Below are 21,692 nucleotides of genomic sequence, written 5' to 3' on the forward strand. Positions count from 1 at the left end.
GCTCTGTCGCCCAGGCTGGAGTGCAGTGGCACGATCTCGGCTCACTGCAACTTCCGCCTCTCGGGTTCAAGCGATTCTTCTCTCTCAGCCTCCCGAGTAGCTGGGACTACAGGCGCTGGCCACCATGCCCAGCTAATTTTTGTATTTTTAGTAGAGACGGGGTTTCACCATTTTGGCCAGGCTAGTCTCGAACTCCTGACCTCGTGATCCTCCCACCTCAGCCTCCCAAAGTGCTGGGATTGCAGGCATGAGCCACCGTGCCCGGCCCGAATCTTGTGTATTTTTTTTTTTTTTTTTTGAGACAGAGTCTCACTCTGTCTCCCAGGCTGGAGTGCAGTGGCGCGATCTCGGCTCACTGCAAGCTCCGCCTCCTGGGTTCACGCCATTCTCCTGCCTCAGCCTCTCCAAGTAGCTGGGACTACAGGCGCCCGCCACCACGCCCAGCTAATTTTTTGTATTTTTAGTAGAGACGGGGTTTCACCATGGTCTCGATCTCCTGACCTCGTGATCCGCCCGCCTCAGCCTCCCAAAGTGCTGGGATTACAAGCGTGAGCCACCACGCCCGGCCTCTTGTGTATTTTTTAGAGACAGGGTCTCACTCTGTCTCCCAGGCTGGAGTGTAGTGATCACAACTCACTGCAGCTTTGAACCCCTGGGCTCAGGCGATCCTCCCGCCTCAGCCTCCCGAGAAGCTGGGAACACAGGAGTGTGCTACTGCATGTCTCTGAACTTGGATTTCCTCATCTGTAAAATGGGTAGAATCCCCAGCACTTTGGGAGGCCAAGGCAGGTGAATCACCTGAGGTCAGGAGTTTGAAGCTGCAGACCGGCCTGGCCAATATGATGAAACCCTGTCTCCACTAAAAATACAAAAATTAGTCGGGTGTGGTGGCGGGCACCTGTAATCCCAGCTACTCGGGAGGCTGAGGCAGGAGAATCACTTGAACTCGGGAGGTGAAGGTTGCAGTGAGTGGAGATCGCACCACTGCACTCCAGCCTGGGCAATAAGAACGAAACTCTGTCTCAAAAAAAAAAAAAAAAAAAGGTATAATCACACTCACCTGAGATGCTGGAGCCAGCGCACTGTAATTGTTGGTGGAAGTGGAATTCAGTGGCAAGGAACCAAAACCCTCTGGTTCAGGAAGGAGGGGCGGAGTGGGCAGCCGGGTTTAAGCCCCTTTAGGGCAACACCAGCTTGGGCTTCCTAGAAGCAGCTCCAGGCTGCAGAGTCCACGGCTGCCAGCACGTTTCTGCCTTGGTTCTCGCTGTAGGAAAGAAATTTCTCCCTGGGTGCAATCGGGAAATTCTGCTCACATGAAAATGGACATTTCCAGCTTGCCTTGGAAAAACCACTTTTCTGGAGTCGAGGCACCTCCCCTTGGGCCACACATTTGAGCCTCCTCTTTCATCTGGAGTCTGCGGGGGAGCCTTGATGCCTTCTTGGTTCTGGGAAGCTGACGACGAAGAGGGATTTCCTGCCCCAGCAGTCCACATCGCAGCGTTGGCCTCCTGGGCCTTGCTCCACCAAGTTGGGCCCCTCTCCCTGGAACCTGCCAGACAGCGAGAGTTGCCCAGCCCAGGAAAAAAACATTTAAAGGCGCATTTCAAGACAATCCGATGGGTCTTAGGAGTAAACATTTTTATATTCATTTATTTATTATTATTATTATTTTTCAGATGGAGTCTCACTCTGTTGCCCAAGCTGGAGCACAATGGCAGGATCTCAGCTCACTGCAACCTCCAACCCCTGGGTTCAGTCCTACCAGGTAGCTGGTATTACAGGCATGTGCCACCACGCCAGGCTAATTTTTGTATTTTTAGTAGAGACGGGGTTTCACCATGTTGGCCAGGCTGTTCTCGAACTCCTGACCTCAGGTGATCCACCCGCCTCAGCCTCCCAAAGTACTGGGCTTACAGACGTGAGCCCACCACGCCCAGCCAGATGAAACATTTTTAAATGGGCAGAGTAAGGCCCTCTATCATGAGCAAAACAAACTGTACAAGAAAACCCAAAGCATGTCCAGGTCCAGCAACGAGCCTCGACCGGCAAGGTTGAGGGCGCGGCAGCAGCAGCGGGTAACTGCTGGCTCTGGTTGTTAAAGCTGTTGTCAGATCCAATGACAGGCTCTCGGAAAACCGCCCCCAATGCCAGGCATTCAGAATGCCTCAGTTTGCTTCCTCTTCCAGTACCTAAAGGAGCAGGAAGGAGGGGTGGGGGTGGGCAGCTGGGTTCAAGACCCTTTACGGCAACACTAGCTTGGGCCTCCCAGAAGCGACTGCAGACCACGAGGGTCCACAGCTCCCGGCACATGTCTGCCTTGATTCTTGCTGAGGGAAAGAAGTATCTTCCCGAGGGAAATCGGGACATTTTGCTTACAGGGAAATGGAGATTTTCCAACTTGCCTTGTAAAAATCAGAAGGGCCCAAATTCTCACCAGACAGCGATTTGCATCTGGATGGGGCGCTTGCCCTGGGTGCACCTGCCTGGGCATGACTCTGAGGGTTTGGAAGCGTCTGCCCCTTCTTGAAGGGTCCCCCACCCTCTCAATGGATCGCAAAGCCCTGAACGGTACAGCCGCTCTCAGACGACCCAGGTCTTCACAGCCCCTCTCTCTTTTGATCACACCACACATTTGATCACATGACACCATGCCCGTGTTTAGTCAGGCCTTGGTCTCCTCACCTATGTGATGGCCCTCAGCCCTCAGGAGATGGAGGCCTGACTTACCCAAGGGCACATGGTGAGTAACTGGGGGAGGTGCAGTCCCGTGGGGTCCCAGTGGAGCTGGGTGGGCTGACTTCGTCTGAGCCCTGCTTTTGCCCTAGGGCCGCTATAACAAGGTGCTACAAACCTGATGGCTTAAAACAACAGAAATTCACTCCTTTACAGTTCTGAAAGGTCAAATTCAAGGTGTGGGCAGGGCCACACTCCCTCCAACGACTCCAGAGAAGGTTCCTTTCTTGCCTCTCCCACACCTGGTGACCACAGGGGTACCTCGGCTTGGGACAGCAGCACCCCAGTCTCCACCTTCCTCTGTCTCCACAGAGCCTTCTTCCTGGTGTCTGTGCCACTGTCCAAATCCCTCGCTCCCTTCTTTTTCTTTTTGTTTTGTTTCGTTTTGTTTTTTGAGACAGAGTCTTGCTCCGTCGCCAGGCTGGAGTGCAGTGGTGCGATCTTGGCTCACTGCAATCTCTGCCTCATGGGTTCAAGTAATTCTCCTGCCTTAGCCTCCCGAGTAGCTGGAACTACAGGCGTGTGCCACCATGCCCAGTTAATTTTTTTTTTTGTATTTTTAGTAGAAACAGCGTTTCACCATGTTGGCCAGGATGGTCTTGATCTCATGACCTTGTAATCTGCCCGCCTCCATCTCCCAAAGTGCTGGGATTATAGGCGTGAGCCACCGTGCCCAGCCTTCCCACTCCTTTCTAAATGGGCATGGGTCACTGGATTTATAGGGCACACCCAAATCCATCATGGCCACATCTTAATTTGATTACATCTGTAAAACCCCTTTTTCTGAACAAGGTCACGTTCCAGGCACCAGGACTAGGACTGGAACATATCTTTTTGGGGAGCCCACGTAAACCCACTGTCACGAGTGACCCTAGGCATGGCCCTTCTGGTCTCTGGGCCTCAGTTTCCTCACCTATAACCTGAGGGCCCTCACAGCTCTGACAGTCTTGGAGCCAATGACGAACTCCTTGACGTGGCTGGTGGGCTCCGCCGACAGAGAAGGAGTGAGGGGGGCCATTATAGTAACAATAACACGAGTCTACTTGTATTTACGGAGACCCTTGTACATGGCAGGCACTAGATATGCTCAATGTTTGGTGCACTGATCTCCCTAAATCTTGTTAAGTAGGTGATATTATTACCCCATTTTACAAAGAAACGGGCTCAGAGAGGTTTGGGCGCTTGTCCCAGGCTGCACTGTGAGGTTGGGCCTCCAGCCCCAGTCGGTGCAATCTTTCCACGCTTCTGGCCTCGGAGACTTGAGTGTCCTCAGCTCCTCCAGCTCTGGGCTCACAAGTCTAGACATTCAGGAGGGGGAGCTGACCCCGCCCTCTCACAGCCCTAGGGCACCATCCCGTGGGGCCGGCCCTGCTGCCTGCCCGCCGCCGCCCAGGCTCCTAACTTTAGAGGGCTTTGTGCCCCCTGACCTCCCTCCTGTCAGCAAGGGCAGACTTGTTTCTCCATCTGCCTCCCATTAGGGCTCTGTCACTCAGAGCCCCTGGTTCCAGCTCTCCGCTTCTCTCTCTTTTCCTTGTCACTGCCACTCACTGCCTGGCCAGCCCAGCCCCTTCCTGCCACCCACCTCCAGAGATTTTCAGCAGGATGGGGGTCCTGGGGACAAGGACCCAGAGCTCAGCCCTGTCCCTGCCTCCTACTCCTCAGGGAGTTTGGGAGTCACTCTGACTCGCCAATGTACAGAGGGGGATGACCTTAATATATAAAGAGCTGCTAAAAATCAACAACAAGAAGGCAAAAACACCAATGGAAACACGGGCAAAGGACATGCACATGCAAGTCACAAAGGATGAAAAATGGTCAAAAAACAGGGATAGGCGCTCAGCCTCTCCTGCGGTCCAACAATGATGGTAGCTGGTAACACGTGGGGTCCTTCTCTATAACAATCCAACAGAGCCCATTACAGAATAGCAGGTACCATATGGTCCCATTTAGGAAAACGCGTGTGTGCGTGTGTGCACGAATCATTCTTGAAGGCCCCATGCTGAGATGTTAATGGTGGTTGTTTTGGGTGTTGGGATCTGGGAACTTTTACTCTCCTTTGTATGTGGATATATTTCCTCTTTTTTCTCCAATGAGTGTGTCTTACCTGAGACTTATTAATAAAACATTGTGTAAGCCCAGGGCAGAGAATCAGGCTCTGATACCCCTCCTGGGGTTGAAGGCAGGCCCTGAACACCAGCGGGGGGTCCAGGCCTGTCCATAAAGCCTTCTCCCTCTCCCAGCCCATGGAGTGACACCCTCCTCCTCAGCACGCAGGCCACTCACCCTGGAGGTCCCCTCAGCCTGGACTAGCGCTTCACTCACTTTCCCCCCGAGTGGCCGTGAGTCCACCAGCCCGCCCGCCCAGGCTGGCTGTAGGAATGGCCAATCGGCAGCAATTGTGGCCTCTGCTCGAGTGTGTCCCAGTCCCACGCGTTCGGTAAGAAGCTCAACAAGTCTCATCAGCTCATCTTGACACCCCAGGAAGTGACCCCAGGACTCCGGTGTCATAGTCTAGGAGAGATGGCTGACCAAGCCAAGGTCAGCGAGTGAGGGGCCCAGGGAGGGGGCTTCACACCCAGGGCCTGGCTTCCAACCCCTACTGGAGCCCCGCGAAGGGCATATTCACACTTGCACACACACCACTCAAATACACTCACACACGCTCACACGTACCACACACACCACTCACACACACATCACTCACACGCACCACTCAAATATTCACACACGCTCACATGCACCACACACACCACTCACACACACACCACTCACACTTGCACACACACCACTCAAATACACATGCTCACACGCACCACACACCACTCACACACATCACTCACACACACACCACTCAAATACACTCACACATGCTCACACACACCACACACCACTCACACACACACCACTCACACTTGCACACACACCACTCAAATACACTCACACATGCTCACACACACCACACACCACTCACACACACATCACGCACACGCACCACTCAAATATTCACACACGCTCACACACACGACACACACCACTCACACACATCACTCACACCAGTCAAATACACTCACACACGCTCACACGCACCACACACACCACTCACTCACACACGCTCACACGCACCACACACACCACTCACACACATATCACTCACATACACTAGCACACACACCACTCACACGCTCACATGCAACACACACACCACACATACACATCACTCACACACACCACTCACACATCACACACACACACCACTCACACATCACACACACACCACTCACACACACATCACTCTCACACACACCACTTACACACACACCACTCACACACACACCACTCACACACATCACTCACATACACTAGCACACACACCACTCACACACTCATGCACCACACACACCACACATACACATCACTCACACACACACCACTCACACATCACACACACACACCACTCACACATCACACACACACACCACTCACACACACATCACTCTCACACACACCACTTACACACACACCACTCACACACACACCACTCACACACCACTCACACACATCACTCACATACACTAGCACACACACCACTCACACACTCATGCACCACACACACCACACATACACATCACTCACACACACACCACTCACACATCACACACACACACCACTCACACATCACACACACACCACTCACACACACATCACTCTCACACACACACCACTCACACACACACCACTTACACACACACCACTCACACACACACCACTCACACACATCACTCACATACACTAGCACACACACCACACATACACACCACTCACACACACCACTTACACACACACCACTCACACACACACCACTCACACATACACATCACTCACACACACTAGCACACACACCACTCACTCATACACACCACTCACCCATACACACACCAACGTACCCCACAGACACTCATACACCACTGTAACACACACTACTCACACACACTACTCACAAACCACACACATACACCCCTCACACACACACACCACACATGTACATGCCAGGCTGGGCAGCTCCAGGGAGGAGTGGTCTGGCCCCAGCCCAGCACCTTCGCCCTCCACAGTGCCTGCTGTCTCCCCAGGAGGGGCTGTCGGCCGCCAGTCCTGTCCCTTAGAAGGCCCTGGAGGGGGAGAATTAGGGAACTCCCGCCTTTTATTTCTTCTCTTTTTTTTCGATTGGCAGCGTTTCCATAAAGTGAGATATTTAGAAACATAGACATCACCACAAGGACCATTTCAGAGCCTCCAACTTCAGCCCCCGGGGCAGGTCCCCAGGGCACTGGGACAGATGAGGGCCGGGCATATTTCTGAAGTTTGGTCATGGAAGTGCCGCCCTCCACTTCCCTCCCTTCTGCCCTTCTTCTCCTGCCTGGTTCCCCACTCCTTTCCTTCTCCCCCCACACCCTGACCCCACCCTGACCCCCGACCCTCATGACCCAAGAGTGTCCCTGCAGGAGGCCCAGTCTGGCTGTTCCTGCCACAGTCCTCAGGCTGGAGGGGCAGGGCCTGGATTCCTGGGCTCCCAGAGGCGTGTCTGTCGGCTCAGGGGAGAAACTGAGGTAGCAGAGGCTGGAGCAGGGGCCGTGTGACAGGACAGTGGCCGGGCCAGCGAAGGGCTTTTCTGTCCCCTCCCTTACTCTGTTTACTATCCTAAGAAGCACCAAGGAGCATTTCGGGGGCCCCAACCCCTAGGGCGACAAGCCCCAGAGACCTCTGTGCTTCTGATGGCCGAGCTTGCTTTCCCCTCCCTACCTGCGCCCACCAGGAAGCCCGCCCTGCCGGCCAGAGCCCCTTACTCCTGGCACAGACACTGCCCGGTGGTTCCTGGTGCTTGGTCCAAGGGTGGAGCCTGTGACAGCCAGGTAAGGGTGGGGCCAGGCCCCAGTGAAGCCCCCAGGTGGGCAGCCCAGAGCCTGGGACGGGATGCCCGCAGGACCCCTCTTTCTCTGCTGTTCCCCGCGCCCACATGGAAAGCCCTGCCTGGTCCCCGCCTCTCCCAGGTGAGGTAAGTCAGCAGCCCAGAGCAGGGTGGGAAGGTGCTGAGCACCCCGGGGGTCTCGTCCTGTGTCTGGAGGGAGTCTGGGGCCTGGACTCTGGCCTGGGCCTCTCTCAGCCTCACTGCCCATCTGCACACGAAGGGGTGGGCTCAGGGTTCCCCTAAATTTCTTTCCGCCCCAGAAGTCAAGGGTCGTACTGAGGGCCTAGCAGGCAGGGATTCTGCCCATGGTGATTCTTCCCCTGGAGGAAACTTCCGAGAAAGGCTTCTTCACCTCGGCCTGTCCCGGGGGCAGATCCTCACCTTCTAAACGCGGGTCAGCCTGCCCCCACTTCTCCCAAGCCCGGCGAGTAGATCCTGGCTCGGGCTCGCCTTCTCTAAACCTTGCTCATTCTGCCCAGGGGAGGCCAGGGAGGGTGCCCAGTAGGTCTGAGCCTGCCCCAGCTCTGGCTGGTAAGTGGGCCCAGAGTCCTGATCCCAAAGATTCCCCCATCTCACCCCTGCTGGCACCCACTTGGCATCAGTCGCTGGCAGGCCAGCCCCAAGGTCAGAGCTCTGGGGCGGGGGCGGCTGGGGCCCCTCCAGCCACTGCAGCCTGACCCAGGGTGGGTTCAGGAGCTCTCAGACCCCTTTGGAAGTGGCAGAGGCAGGGGGCCAGAGTCCTTTGTGCTCCCAGGGAAGCCCCCCACTCCACCCCCACTGGCCCTGCTTGGCAGAGCCGACGGCAGGAAGAATCCGGTCGGCCATCCGTCAGGGAGACGGAGTGGGCCCGAACGAGGGCTGTTCGAGGAGGAGAGCTGGGGAAATTTGATCATTAAGAAACCCTCCTGGCTGTCTGGGGGAATTTAATTAAATTGCTGGAGAGGGCTGAGAGAGAGGGCCACATCTGGAACCAATATGTGGGCTTTGATTTTTTTTCCCCCTTCTCTCTCGCTCTCTCCCTCTTCCCATCTCACTGCTGGGAAAGGGAATGTAGTCGAGCCTTGGAGTACTGGCTCCTCTGGGACAGAATTCCAGGCAGATCGAGAGGGAGAGAGACGAGGCAGACAGAAACCAAAAAATGAAGACAGTGAAATCGTGATGGACACGGAGAGAGGCAGAAAAACAGACAAGAAGGACCGAGAGAGGCAGAGGCAGGAAGGAGGGGGAGGTGGGCCAGGCTGGGCTTTGGGATGTGGTTATGAAGGTGTCAGCGACGACAAGGGTTAAAGACCCATTTTACAGACAGACAAAGGAAGTCAAGTCCCAGAGAACTGCAGAAACCAACATACCAGGCCAAGAATCCCTTGGGTGGCCAGCATTGATCAAGCCCCTGCGTTGCTTGGTACATGCCTCGTGGGGTGAACCCTCCCGACACACCTAGGTCATAGATACTGTCATTATCCCTGTTTGCAGATGACAGGGGATGTGACTAGCCCAAGATGACAAGGTATAGGAGTGGCAGTGCCGGGATCTGGTCCTCAGTCTGTCTGGGTACTGTCTAGACATGCTGCATGGGTCACTTGGGTTGCGATGATGTCATTTGGCAGCTGTGGAGTTCGTGCTTGCTGGTGCCAGGCACTGGGCTAGGCTCTAGGGAGGCAGCAGCGTGGTTGTTGGGCCCGAAGCTCCCCGCAAGCGTGGGGCGTGCTAGGTGCCGAGTGCTAGCGGGAGCCAGGGCAAGGTGGCCTCGCCCGGGCAGTCAGCGGTGGTTGAAGTGGGCCCTCCACCTGGGCAGGAGTGAACTGAGAGAGGAGGTGGGGGCAGAGGCAATGGGGCCTCTCTCTCTGCCCCTCTGGAGGAGGAACCCTCCCGGCCCCAAGCCCCAGCACCGGGCTGGGCCAGGGTGGGTGTTCATGGCCTGGGAATGGCAGATGGTTTTCTCCCCTTGACCCCCAAGGCCGAGCTATCTGACACTGGCCTGGTCCCCTCTTTCAGCCAGTTTCCAGCATATGACATGAACCATCTGTCCCTGGTCTCCAAGCTTACTGTTTCCTCCCAGGTTCCAGAGCGCCCAGGCCCACACGAGGCTCCCAAAGGCCTTTCAGCCAGGCCTGCAGGTGGAGAACATGGCCTCTGACCTAGGCAAGCAACCTCTCCGGGGGTGACCCTCTCCCCTCTAAGACCCAACACCGGCTCCGAAAACCCAACCCCAGCCCCTTGCTACCTGCTTCAAAGCTGGCTTCAGCCCCTGCAGAGACTTCCCCCCAGACGAGCCCTCGTCCCCGGACAGCCAGGGGCCCCTTCCCTGCTCCCATCCTGCCAGGATGACTGATGTCCAATCCTGCTTCTGCCGTGGCACCTGCATTCTCCTCCACTGCGTGAGTGGAACGGCTGACTTCAGTCTTCCTCTCTCGGCTGTGGCCCCAAGAGCAGAGGCCACTCCACCTGGTCCCGTGTCCAGCCCACGGTGAGCAGAGGAAGGAACTTGTACATTTTTAGTAGAGATGAGGTCTTTCTGTGTTGCTCAGGCTGGTCTCCAATTCCTAAGCTCAAGCAATCCTCCCACCTCGGCCTCCCAAAGTACTGGGATTACAGGCGTGAGCCACCGTGCCCAGCCGAGCCCACTCTTGCAGGTGGAGCCGCATTCAGTAGGTGTAGGGGGGCCAGGTCTAGAGATGGTCAGGCACCTATGGATGTCCCGTAACCTTGGTGCGTGCAGAGTTTAAAAATATAACTTGAGGCCGGGCGCAGTGGCTCATGCCTGTAATCCCAGCACTTTGGGAGGCCGAGGCAGGCAGATCACCTGAGGTCAGGAGTTCGAGACCAGCCTGGCCAACATGGTGAAACCCTGTCTCTACTACAACAACAAAAATTAGCGGGTCATGGTGGCACACACCTGTAGTCCCCGCTATTCAGGAGGCTGAGGCAGGAGAATCACTTGAGCCCGGGAGGCGGAGGTTGCAGTGAGCCAAGATCATGCCACTGTACTCCAGCCTGGGCGACAGAGTTAGATTCTGTCTCAAAATATATATATATATGTAAATATATATACTTATATATTTTTATATAAAATTTATATATATAATTTTTATGGAAAATTAAAATTTATATATTGTGTATATATATAAAACTTGAGCTCTTGGGCATGCAGGGGAAAGTGAGGCACAGTGATACCAAAAATGCCACCGTGAGTTGCAGCCCCTGGGAGCAGGTAAGGCCAGGTGCTCTGAGGATCCTTTGCACATGCTGGGTCTCCTGCCTGGCCACATCTAGACCTGGCCTTCCTACAGCTACTGAATGCGGCTCCACCTGCAAGAGTGGGCTCGGCTGGGCACAGTGGCTCACGCCTGTAATCCCAGCACTTTGGGAGGCCGAGGTGGGAGGATTGCTTGAGCTTAGGAATTGGAGACCAGCCTGAGCAACACAGCAAGACCTCATCTCTACTAAAAATAAAAAATAAAAAAATTAGCCAGGTGTGGTGGTGTGTGTCTGTAGTCCCAGCCACTAGCGAGGCTGAGGTGGGAGGATCGCTTGAGTCCGGGAGATTGAGGTTGCAGTGAGCTGTGATTGCTCCACTGCACTCCAGTCTGGGTAACTGAGTGAGACCCTGTCTCAAAAAAAAGAAAAGAAAAGAAAATACAGGCCGAATGCAGTGGCTCACGCCTGTAATTCCAGCACTTTGGGAGGCCAAGGTGGATGGATAGCCTGATGTCGGGAGTTCGAGACGAACCTGGCCAATGTGGTGAAACCCCGTCTCTACCAAAAATACAAAAATCAGTTGGGCATGATGGTGCATGTCTGTAATCCCAGCTACTCAAGAGGCTGAAGCACAAGAATCACTTGAACCTGAGAGGTAGAGGTTGCAGTGAGCCAAGATTGTGCCACTGCATTTTAGTCTGGGTGACACAGTGAGACTCTGTCTCAAAAAACAAACAAACAAACAAACAAACAAAAACACTGGGCTGAATGCCTCTTCCTCAGGGAAGGCCTCCCTGATACCCCTCTCTCACCTTCCCTTATGGTCCCTGATCTTCTTGCTCCTACATTCTCTATCAATATTGGCTCAGTGACTTCCCTGCATTTCTGGGCCATCTGATCACAGCTTTATCCCCAGTGCCCCAACCCAGTCCCGGATGGTGGCCGCTGCTGTTTAGCGGACCCCACTCTTGTTGTCAAGACACGAAGGTTTGAGGAAACTGGGGGCTGGCTCAGTGAGTGGGTTGGTGAGAGGCAGGGCTGGGACTCGAACTCAGATCTGTGTGGGGCGGAGTCACTGGCATCACCACTGAGCGCTATTTCCTCCTGGGGCAAAGGAGGGAGGCCTCCAGGAATCTGAGGATTCAGGGCTGAGCAGCAGGAGGCAGGTGGGGTGTGGGTGGGAGAGTGGAGGACCCGAGGCCAGGATCCGAGGCCAAACTTGCTGTACTGAGATCTGGGTGATTTGATGGGGCAGGGTATGGTGGGGCATAAAATACAGCTACCTGCACTGAACTCCCCGGGAGGGAGAGGGAGAGGGAAGACCAGTGGCTGGGAGAGCAAGCCAGACTGCAGGGCCATTCACACATCCCGCTAATCCGAAACAAACCAACGGGGAGGCTCAGGGTCCCGCTTGGAGGCCCTGACAGGGTGATGATATACAGATATTTAAATAAATGTATCTCATTAGGGACGCGTTGTCTGGTGAGAGAAAAATGATGTCCTTCCCCGCCCTGCCTCCTATTTCCAAAAAAAAAAAAAAAAAAAAAAAAAAAATCCAATGCTACAGCTAAAAAGGAAATTGCATTAATACAGATTGTTTTATTTAAAAAACCTTGACCTCGACTTCAAAAAAAGTCATTAGACATTCTCTTTCTCAAAGGCTGCCGGAGTGATTATGGGGAGGCCTGTTCCTTTCTCAATGACTTACTGTTCCTGCGCTGCTCAGGGAAATGTGTGAGGGATCGGGGAGTAATTTAAGGCTCCCTGCAGAAAGGTGCGTAAATCTTTGCATGTCTAAAGAAACTTTACCAGACCACTAAGTCAGAGGAAAAGAAAACTGGAAGAGTCCGCACCCCCTCCTCCTTTTTTCCGTTTCTTTCCTTTGGAACTCTGATCTCTTTGATCGTAAACATGGTCATATTTCACCCCCAAAATATCAGCAATCAGCGGACTAAGGAAGTGGGAGCCCACGGGGAGTTTCGCCGCCGATTAGGCCCTTGGTTTAATTATTTAACGCCTGCCTGGATCGTGCAGGCTGTGAACACACCCTCCTGGCGCGGGTTCAAGAGTAAGTTATAAATAATAATAACTATTATATCCCCAATTAAGCCCGTGAGCTGAGAGCCTGGTCCCAATCCTCAGCCCCGCCTGGTCCTCAGCCTCTGTGCTCCCCATCGTCACACGCTCCCCCCACGCTGCGTGCAGCAGACGGCCTTGCACAGCTCCACTGCACCGCAGGGTAATCGCAGCAAGGTTGTTGCAGGGCCGGGGGAGGGAGGAAGAGGCAGGGCCTGAGGGCTCCGGAAGGCTTTGGGAAGGCTCAGGGCTCCCCCAGGCCTCAGCCTGTGCCCCTCGCCTCAGGCATCCTTCCCATGACTCCCAGGGAAGGAACGACAGGGGAGAGTGGGTAAAGTTTTCCAGGAGATAATTTGGAGAGCAGTAGTGGGGGTTGGGTCCCAGATTTGCGGTTTGTCCTTTCTCCTCCGAGCCTCAGTTTCCCCATCTGTAACTGGAGGGAGTTCTCCAGCAAGGGTCATCCTGGGAGCTGTGTCTGTCCCAGAAACCCAAAGCCCACAGTTTGGAAGATGTCTTTGTTGGAAGAGTGGTCAAGCCCGTCCGAGTTCAGTCTGCAGTAACCAGGCTGCCGCAGCTGGACCGTAGCATCTCCTCGAGAGGCCCACTGGGGTTCACGGCCCGGTGCACACTCGGGATGCCTCAGTGTATAGTAGGTGCTCAATAAATCACGGTGGTGTGAATCATTCAGGATTATTTCCCATTGGGCTCCCTGTGACGCCTGCAGCCCCTGAGGGGTAGCAAGGGGGTTGCCTGGCTTACAGTCCTGCTCTCCTGGAGCCCTGCGCCAAGTAGGCACCCAAAAGTAGCTTGTCATTTGTTTCCACACCCAGATCTGGGCCTGTCCTTGCTCTCCTGGGTCCTCAGGATTCCAACCCACCTAATAGCCCCACAGCATTGGCCAAAGCACAGTCCACCACCCTGGTGCCCGGCATTTCCTGCCAGGTGGGCAGCGGAGACCCTGACCACCAGCATTTGACCAGATGCTTGCTCTTGATCTCGCCATGTAGGGAGCCCTGCTATGTGCCAGCTGCCCCCGCCTCCTGTAGCGGCTTCTCCTGTGTAAGGCTTTAGGGACTTCATGGTGAAAAGAACACACAAAGTTTCTGGACTCTCAGCTACAGCGTCAAGAGGGCACAGCAAGCAGGTTACAGTGAGGAAGCTGAGGCTCAGAGAGGGAAGCGAGTCGCCTGAAGTCACACGACAAGCCCACAGTGGGACTGGCCTTGAACCCAGCAGGATCTTCCCACTTAGGACAGATTCTCTCTCGATGTTGGCTTTCTCGAAGCCTTTCTTCCCATCCATAGGTGATGTTCACTGAATATTTTCAACATATGGGCTCCTGCTAGGCTTTTTATTTACATGAATAATTTCAACTGATTCTCAGAACCCTAGCAGGTAGGTGCTATTATTACCTATGGCTTCACAGAGGTGGAAACTGAAACCCAGAGAGGTGAAGTGACCCAATCAATGTCCGGCAGCTGGAGAGTGTCGAATGCGGGGCCAGCACCTGTAAAAGATTTAAAACAAAAACAGGAAAACAAAGAACCATGTGGGAGGAGAAGAAAAGGGGGGCTAATACACTGACTTGCCACCTGGACAGATAGAGCTACTGTGATTACGTCGTAACACTAGCTCTGGGTTTCCTGGTAGCCAAGGCAAAAAGGGGAATACAGCAGGTTGCCCAGGTCTCATTATTTGGTGGTTGTTTTTTTTTTCCTTTTTTTAAAGGAGAGACTATAATTCTTCAAGAAAAAAAGATAACTTCCTGGCCCTTAATTCTCATGGAACAACTTGGCGTGATGGTTGAGAGGCTGACAAACTTACTGGGACACAGAGCTTAAGCTCTCTGAGCCACAGTTTCCCTTCCTTGCATGAGAGTCATAAGGATGCTTTGAGACAATATGGTTTAGTATTAATACATTGCCTGGCTTACAGTAAGACTGCTTAAGTGGGACTGCTATTGTGGAGCACATCTTTATCTTTGAATTTGCAAGTAGGTCAGAACCTTTTTCAAAGGGGTGTACGATTTCGACCCTCACCAAGAGCTGAGCGCCAGTCACCGACTTCAGCAGGGTATCCCAGTCAGGAGATCCTCAGGAAGGAAACCAAGGCTAGGAAAGGTTGGGTAGCAAGGCAAGAGAGATAGCCAGATATTCTACCCCCTGAGCTCAGCCTCCACTTTCCAGGGGGTAGACTGGGGTCTGGGATGAGCAGGGAGCCCTGCCGTAATCTCAGCCTGACACAATATTTACAGAACGCTGTGATCTGTCACAGTCACGCCTAGTCACATCTGAGCCACATCAGCCTGCGGTGTTTACGATTCCCCAGACATACAGCAGCAAGCACGACTTTGCCCGTGTGCCTTTGTGTCCCCTCCCTGCTCAACTGCCCTCTTCAGAACAGGCTCTTGGGTCTGTGGCCGCAGGGGCTGATCACCTGAACCAGAAGGGCTGCAGGATTCCATCTTGTCCTTGGTCTCTGTTTCCCCACCTGTGAAACGGACCTAGATCTTGAGTCATTGACAATCAAGTGTCTTGCAGAGGTTGTGATGGTTTAAAATGACACTAGGCTGGGCGTAGTGGCTCACACCTGTAATCCCAGCACTTTGGGAGGCCGAGGTGGGCGGATCACGAGATCAGGAGATCAAGACCATCCTGGCTAACACAGTGAAACCCCATCTCTACTAAACATACAAAAAATTAGCTGGGCTTGGTGGTGGGCGCCTGTAGTCCCAGCTACTTGGGAGGCTGAGGCAGGAGAATGGTGTGAACCCAGGAGGCAGAGCTTGCAGCGAGCCCAGATGGCGCCACTGCACTCCAGCCTGGGCGACAGAGTGAGACTCCGTCTCAAAAAAAAAAAAAAAAAAAAAAAGAGAATGACACTAATATAACTCAGTAAGAAATAGAGAACTGTTCCAGTGGAAAATCAGTAGTGAGGCCAGGGGCTGTGTCTCACACCTGTAATCCCAGTACTTTGGGAGGCCAAGGCAGATGGATCACTTGAGGTCAGGAGTTCAAGACCAGCCTGGCCAACATGGCGAAACCCTGTCTCTATTAAAAATAAAAATAAAAAAAATAGCCAGGCGTGGTGGTGGTGTGTGCCTGTAATCCCAGCTACTCAGGAGGCTGAGGCATAATAGTCGCTTGAACCTGGGAGGTGGAGGTTTCAGTGAGCTGAGATTTCCCTTCTGCCCTCCAGCCTGGGTAACAGAGTGAGACTCCATCTCAACAAAATAAAATAAAATGGGTAGTGAATATAAACAGACATTTCACAAGAAACGCAAGTGGCCATTCAATTTCAAACACTTACCTTTAGCAATAACTCCAGATATGCAGATTGAAACGGAGAAATATCTTTTGAAATTTAAAGTAAATTATAGTACTTTGTGCTAGCAAGGATACAGAGAAGCTGCCAGGAGTAGAAGTTGATACAACCTTTCTGAAGACAAAGTGGTAATATTATCAAAAGTCTTCAATCTGTGCAGAATCTTTGACTCAGTGTGTTAGTTTTTTGTTGTCGTTGTTGTTGTTTTGAGATAGAGTCTTGCTCTGTCACCAAGCTGGAGTGCAGTGGCACAATCTTGGCTCACTGCAACCTCTGCCTCCCAGGTTCAAGCAATTCTCCTGCCTCAGCCTCCCGAGTAGCTGGGACTACAGCTACATGCTGCCACGCCCGGCTAATTTTTTGTATTTTTAGTAGAGACAGGGGTTCACCATATTGCCCAGGCTGGTCTCGAATTCCTGAGCTCAGGGAATCCACCCGCCTCAGCCTCACAAAGTGCTGGGATTACAGGCGTGAGCCACCGCACCCAGTCCAGTATGTTAGTTTTCTATTTGTTGTTACAACTTATCACAGGCTGGTGAGGTGGCTCACACCTGTAATCTCAGCACTTTGGGAGGCCGAGGTGGGTGCATTACTTGAGACCAGGAGCTTGAGATCAGCCTGGTTAATGTGGTGAAATCCCATCCCTACAAAAAATTAGTCGGGTGTGGTGGCCTGCAACTTAGTCCCAGCTACTCCGGAGGCTGAGGTGGGAGGATGGCCTGAGCCCGGGAAGTCAAGGCTGCAGTGAGCTATGATTGCACCACTGCACTCCAGCCTGAGCAATGGAATGAGACTTTGTCTCAAAACAAGACAAAACAACTTATCACAGACCTATGATTTTAAAAACACAAATTGGGCCAGGCGTGGTAGCTCAAGCTTGTAAGCCTGTAATCCCAGCACTTTGGAAGGCTGAGGCTGGTGGATCACTTGAAGTCAGGAGTTCAAGACCAGCCTGGTCAACATGGTGAAACCCCGTCTCTACTAAAAATACAAAAATTAGCCAGGCATGGTGGCATACACCTGTAATCCCAGCTACTGAGGAGGCTGAGGCACAAGAATCGCTCGAACCCAGGAGATGGAGGTTACAGTGAGCTGAGATGGTGCCACTGCACTCCAGCCTGGGCAACAGAATGCTCGCTCTGTCTCAAAGATAGATAAATAAATAAATAAATAAAACACATTGATTATCTTACCTTTCTTGGAGTCAGAAGTCCCCAGCTACAATCCAGGTGCTGGTGGGGCTGCATTTCCTTCTGGATCCTGTTTCCTGCTTTTTCCAGCTCCTGGAGGCTACCTGCATTCCTTGGCTTGTGATTGCCTTCCTCCATCTTCAAAGCCAGCAACAGCCAATAGAGCCTTTCTCACATCACATCACTCTGACACCAACTCTGCTGCCTCCCTTTTCCACTTGTGGTTACTACATGGGGCCCAGCCAGATAATCCAGAACAATCTCCCAGTGTTAAAGTCAGCCGATAGGCAGGCTTAATTCCATCTGTTACCTTAATTCCCCTTTAACACATTCACAGGTCCCAGGGATTATGATATAAACACCTTTGGAAGGTCATTATTTGCCCACCACAGCCTATTCTAGGTATTTATTCTTTTTTTTTTTTTTTTTGGTGACGGAGTCTCGTTCTGTCGCCCAGGCTGGAGTGCAGTGGTGTGATCTCGATTCACTGCAAACTCTGCCTCCCGGGTTCACGCCATTCTCCTGGCTCAGCATCCCAAGTAGCTGGGACTACAGGTGCCCGCCACCACGCCCAGCTAATTTTTTTGTATTTTTAGTAGAGATGGGGTTTCACTGTGTTAGCCAGGATGGTCTTGATCTCCTGACCTCGTGATCCGCCCGCCTCGGCCTCCCAAAGTGCTGGGATTATAGGAGTGAGCCACCGTGCCCGGCCATTCTAGGTATTTATTCTTAAGAAAATAACTGTGCGGCTGGGCGCGGGGGCTCATGCCTATAATCCCAGCACTTTGGGAGGCCGAGGTGGGCGGATCACCTGAGGTCAGGAGTTCCAGATCAGCCTGACCAACATGGAGAAATGCCGTCTCTACTAAAAAGTACAAAAATTAGCTGGGCGTGGTGGTGTATGCCTGTAATCTCAGCTACTCGAGAGGCTGGGGCAGGAGAATCACCTGAACCCGGGAGGCAGATGTTGCAGTGAGCTGAGATTGTGCCATTGCACTCCAGCCTGGATGACAGAGACAGAGTGAGACCCTGTTCAAAAAAAAAGATAGAAAGAAAGAAAAGGAAAGGAAAAAGAAAACGGGGAAACTGAAGCCTGAAGAGTTTAGGAGACTTAATGAAAGCCCATAGTGGCCAGGCGAGGTGGCTCACGTCTGTAATCCCAGCACTTTGGGAAGACGAGGTAGGGGGATCACCTGAGGTCAGGAGTTCAAGACCAACCTGACCAGCAAAGAGAAACCCCATCTCTACTAAAAAATACAAAAATTAGCTGGGCATGGTGACATATGCCCATAATCTCAGCTACTCGGGAAGCTGAGGCAGGAGAATCGCTTGAACCTGGGAGGCAGAGGTTGTGGTGAGCCGAGATTACACCATTGCACTCCATCCTGGGCAACAAGAGCAAAACTCCTCAAAAAAAAAAAAAAGGAAAAAGTCTTGAATGCCTCCTGTGTGTGTTAAGGCCTTTTAGGAATGGGTTACAGGTGATTTTTATTCTCTTAATTCTAATGATGCTTTCTAAAATCTCAACCATAACATAATACTTTTGCAATTAAAAAAGTTACCTTTTCATTTTTAACATGTGAGCTTTTGAGACTGGGGCAAATACGAGTTTTCACTGAAGGTCAGACTAGAACTTAGCCTCAGACGGAACCACCAGTGAATAATCAGCTCCTTCTCCACGAATCCCATCTGGTGAGCAGGGGCCCTCTTGGTTTCCCTTCCCTTTCTCCCTGGCCGGCTGCAGTGCCCAGCTCAGTAACCACAAGTTGATCTGAGAGGTTCCGAATGGGAATCCTATTTGCCCTCCATTTCCTCTTCTGGGTTAGCCTCTCAGATTTATCAAAATCATCATGAAATGATTTATTTTTAGCCATATCCCTTTGGGGTGATTAGTCCCTGAGTTCTGCCCTCCTGGGGTTCCCTTGGGTGTATTCCCAGGCTGGATCAGAGCTGACGCTGATGCTCAGGTTATAAAACAGGAGGTAAACATACTTCTATTTTTATAACATAGGACTATAGTATACTACCCTAAACATAAAACTGTATGTACGACTGTATACTACAGGACTTCCTTCATCTATCTAGATATATAAAGTACAAAGATATATTCGAATTACTTTTAGTTCATCCCTTTGTCTTATTGCATAGTGCAGGAGGAGTCTGTGCCCCTTGTTCCACCCTTCCATCCCTGCCCCAACCCCAACCCCAACCCCGACCCCAACCCCAACCCCAACCCCCATCCCCAGGTTGGGCAAGGGAATGGGCAGCAACAATAATGATGGCAAATCCGCAAGAACCCTTTGGACTGGTTCCTCTACTATCCCTATTTTACAGACGATGGGACAGACTCAGGGAGGATGAGCAAGTGACACATTCAAGGCCACACACCTCGTAAATGGCAGTGGGTAGATTCATACCCATGTCCTTCAGCCGCAGAGTCCAAGTTCACCATTCTTGCCCTACTTCTCACAACATATGTTTATTTATTTTATGCAGGTATTTATTTATTTTTTGAGACGGAGTTTCACTTTTGTTGCCCAGGCTGGAGTGCAATGGCGAGATCTTGGATCACTGCAACTCTGCCTGCCGGTGAGTCCGAAATTGGTGGGTTCTCGGTCTCACTGACTTCAAGAATGAAACCGCGGACCCTCGGGGTGAGTGTTACAGCTCTTAAGATGGCGCGTGTGGAGTTTGCTCCTTCGGACCTTCGGATGTGTTCGGAGTTTCTTCCTTCTGGTGGGTTCGTGGTCTTGCTGGCTCAGGAGTGAAGCTGCAGACCTTCACAGTGAGTGTTACAGCTCATAAACGCAGTGTAGACCCGAAAAGTCAGCAGCAGCAGAATTTATTGCAAAGAGCAAAAGAACAAAGCCAACGCAAGGCGGAAGGGAACTCGAACGGCTTGCCGCTGCTGGCTCGGGCAGCCTGCTTTTATTCTCTTATCTGGCCCCACCCACATCCTGTTGATTGGTAGAGCCGAGTGGTCTGTTTTGACAGGGCACTGATTGGTGCGTTTACAATCCCTGAGCTAGACACAAAGGTTCTCCACGTCCCCACCAGATTAGCTAGATAGAGAGTATCGATTGGTGCATTCACAAACCCTGAGCTAGACACAGGGTGCTGATTGGTGTGTTTACAAACCTTGAGCTGGATACAGAGTGCCGATTGGTGTATTTACAATCCCTGAGCTAGACATAAAGGTTCTCCATGTCCCCACCAGGGTAGCTGGATACAGAGTGTTGATTGGTGCATTCACAAACCCTCAGCTAAACACAGGGTGCCTATTCGTGTATTTACAATCCCTTAGCTAGACATAAACATTCTGCACGTCCCCACCAGACTCAGGAGCCCAGCTGGCTTCACCCAGTGGATCCCGCACCACACCAGGGCTGCAGGTGGAGCTGCCTGCCAGTCCTGCACCGTGCGCCCGCACTCTTCAGCCCTTGGGTGGTCGATGGGACTGGGTGCTGTGAAGTAGGGGGCAACTCTGGTCAGGGAGGCTCGGGCCGCACAGGAGCCCACGGAGCGGGGGAGGCTCAGGCATGGTGGGCTGCAGGTCCGGAGCCCTGCCCCGCGGGAAGGCAGCTAAGGCCTGGTGAGAAATTGAGCACAGCAGCTGCTGGCCCAGGTGCTAAGCCCCTGACTGCCCGGGGCCGGTGGGGCAGGCTGGCCGCTCCGAGTGCGGGGTCCACCGAGCCCACGCCCACCCGGAATCGCGCTGGCCCGCAAGCACCGCGCGCAGCCCCGGTTCCTGCCCGTGCCTCTCCCTCCACACCTCCTCGCAAGCTGAGGGAGCCGGCTCCTGCCTTGGCCAGCCCAGAAAGGGGCTCCCACAGTGCAGCTGTGGGCTGAAGGGCTCCTCAAGTGCCGCCAAAGTGCGAGCCCAGGCAGAGGAGGCGCCGAGAGCGAGCGAGAGCTGTGAGGACTGCCACCACGCTGTCACTTCTCACTGGGTTCAAGCGATTCTCCTGCCTCAGCCTCCTGGGTAGCTGGGATTGCAGGCGCTCGCCACTATACCCAGCTAATTTTTTGTATTTTTAGTAGAGATGGGGTTTCACCATGTTGGCCAGACTGGTCTCAAACTCCTGACCTCAGGGGATCTGCCCGCCTCAGCCTCCCAAAGTGCTGAGATTACAGGCATGAGCCACTGCGCCCAGCCAGATGTTTAAAAAAAAATAATTGTTAACATGTATTAAATGCTCACTAGGTGC

This window comes from Nomascus leucogenys, chromosome 8 (genome assembly GCF_006542625.1).
Source record: "Nomascus leucogenys isolate Asia chromosome 8, Asia_NLE_v1, whole genome shotgun sequence".
Classification (NCBI taxonomy): Eukaryota; Metazoa; Chordata; class Mammalia; order Primates; family Hylobatidae; genus Nomascus; species Nomascus leucogenys.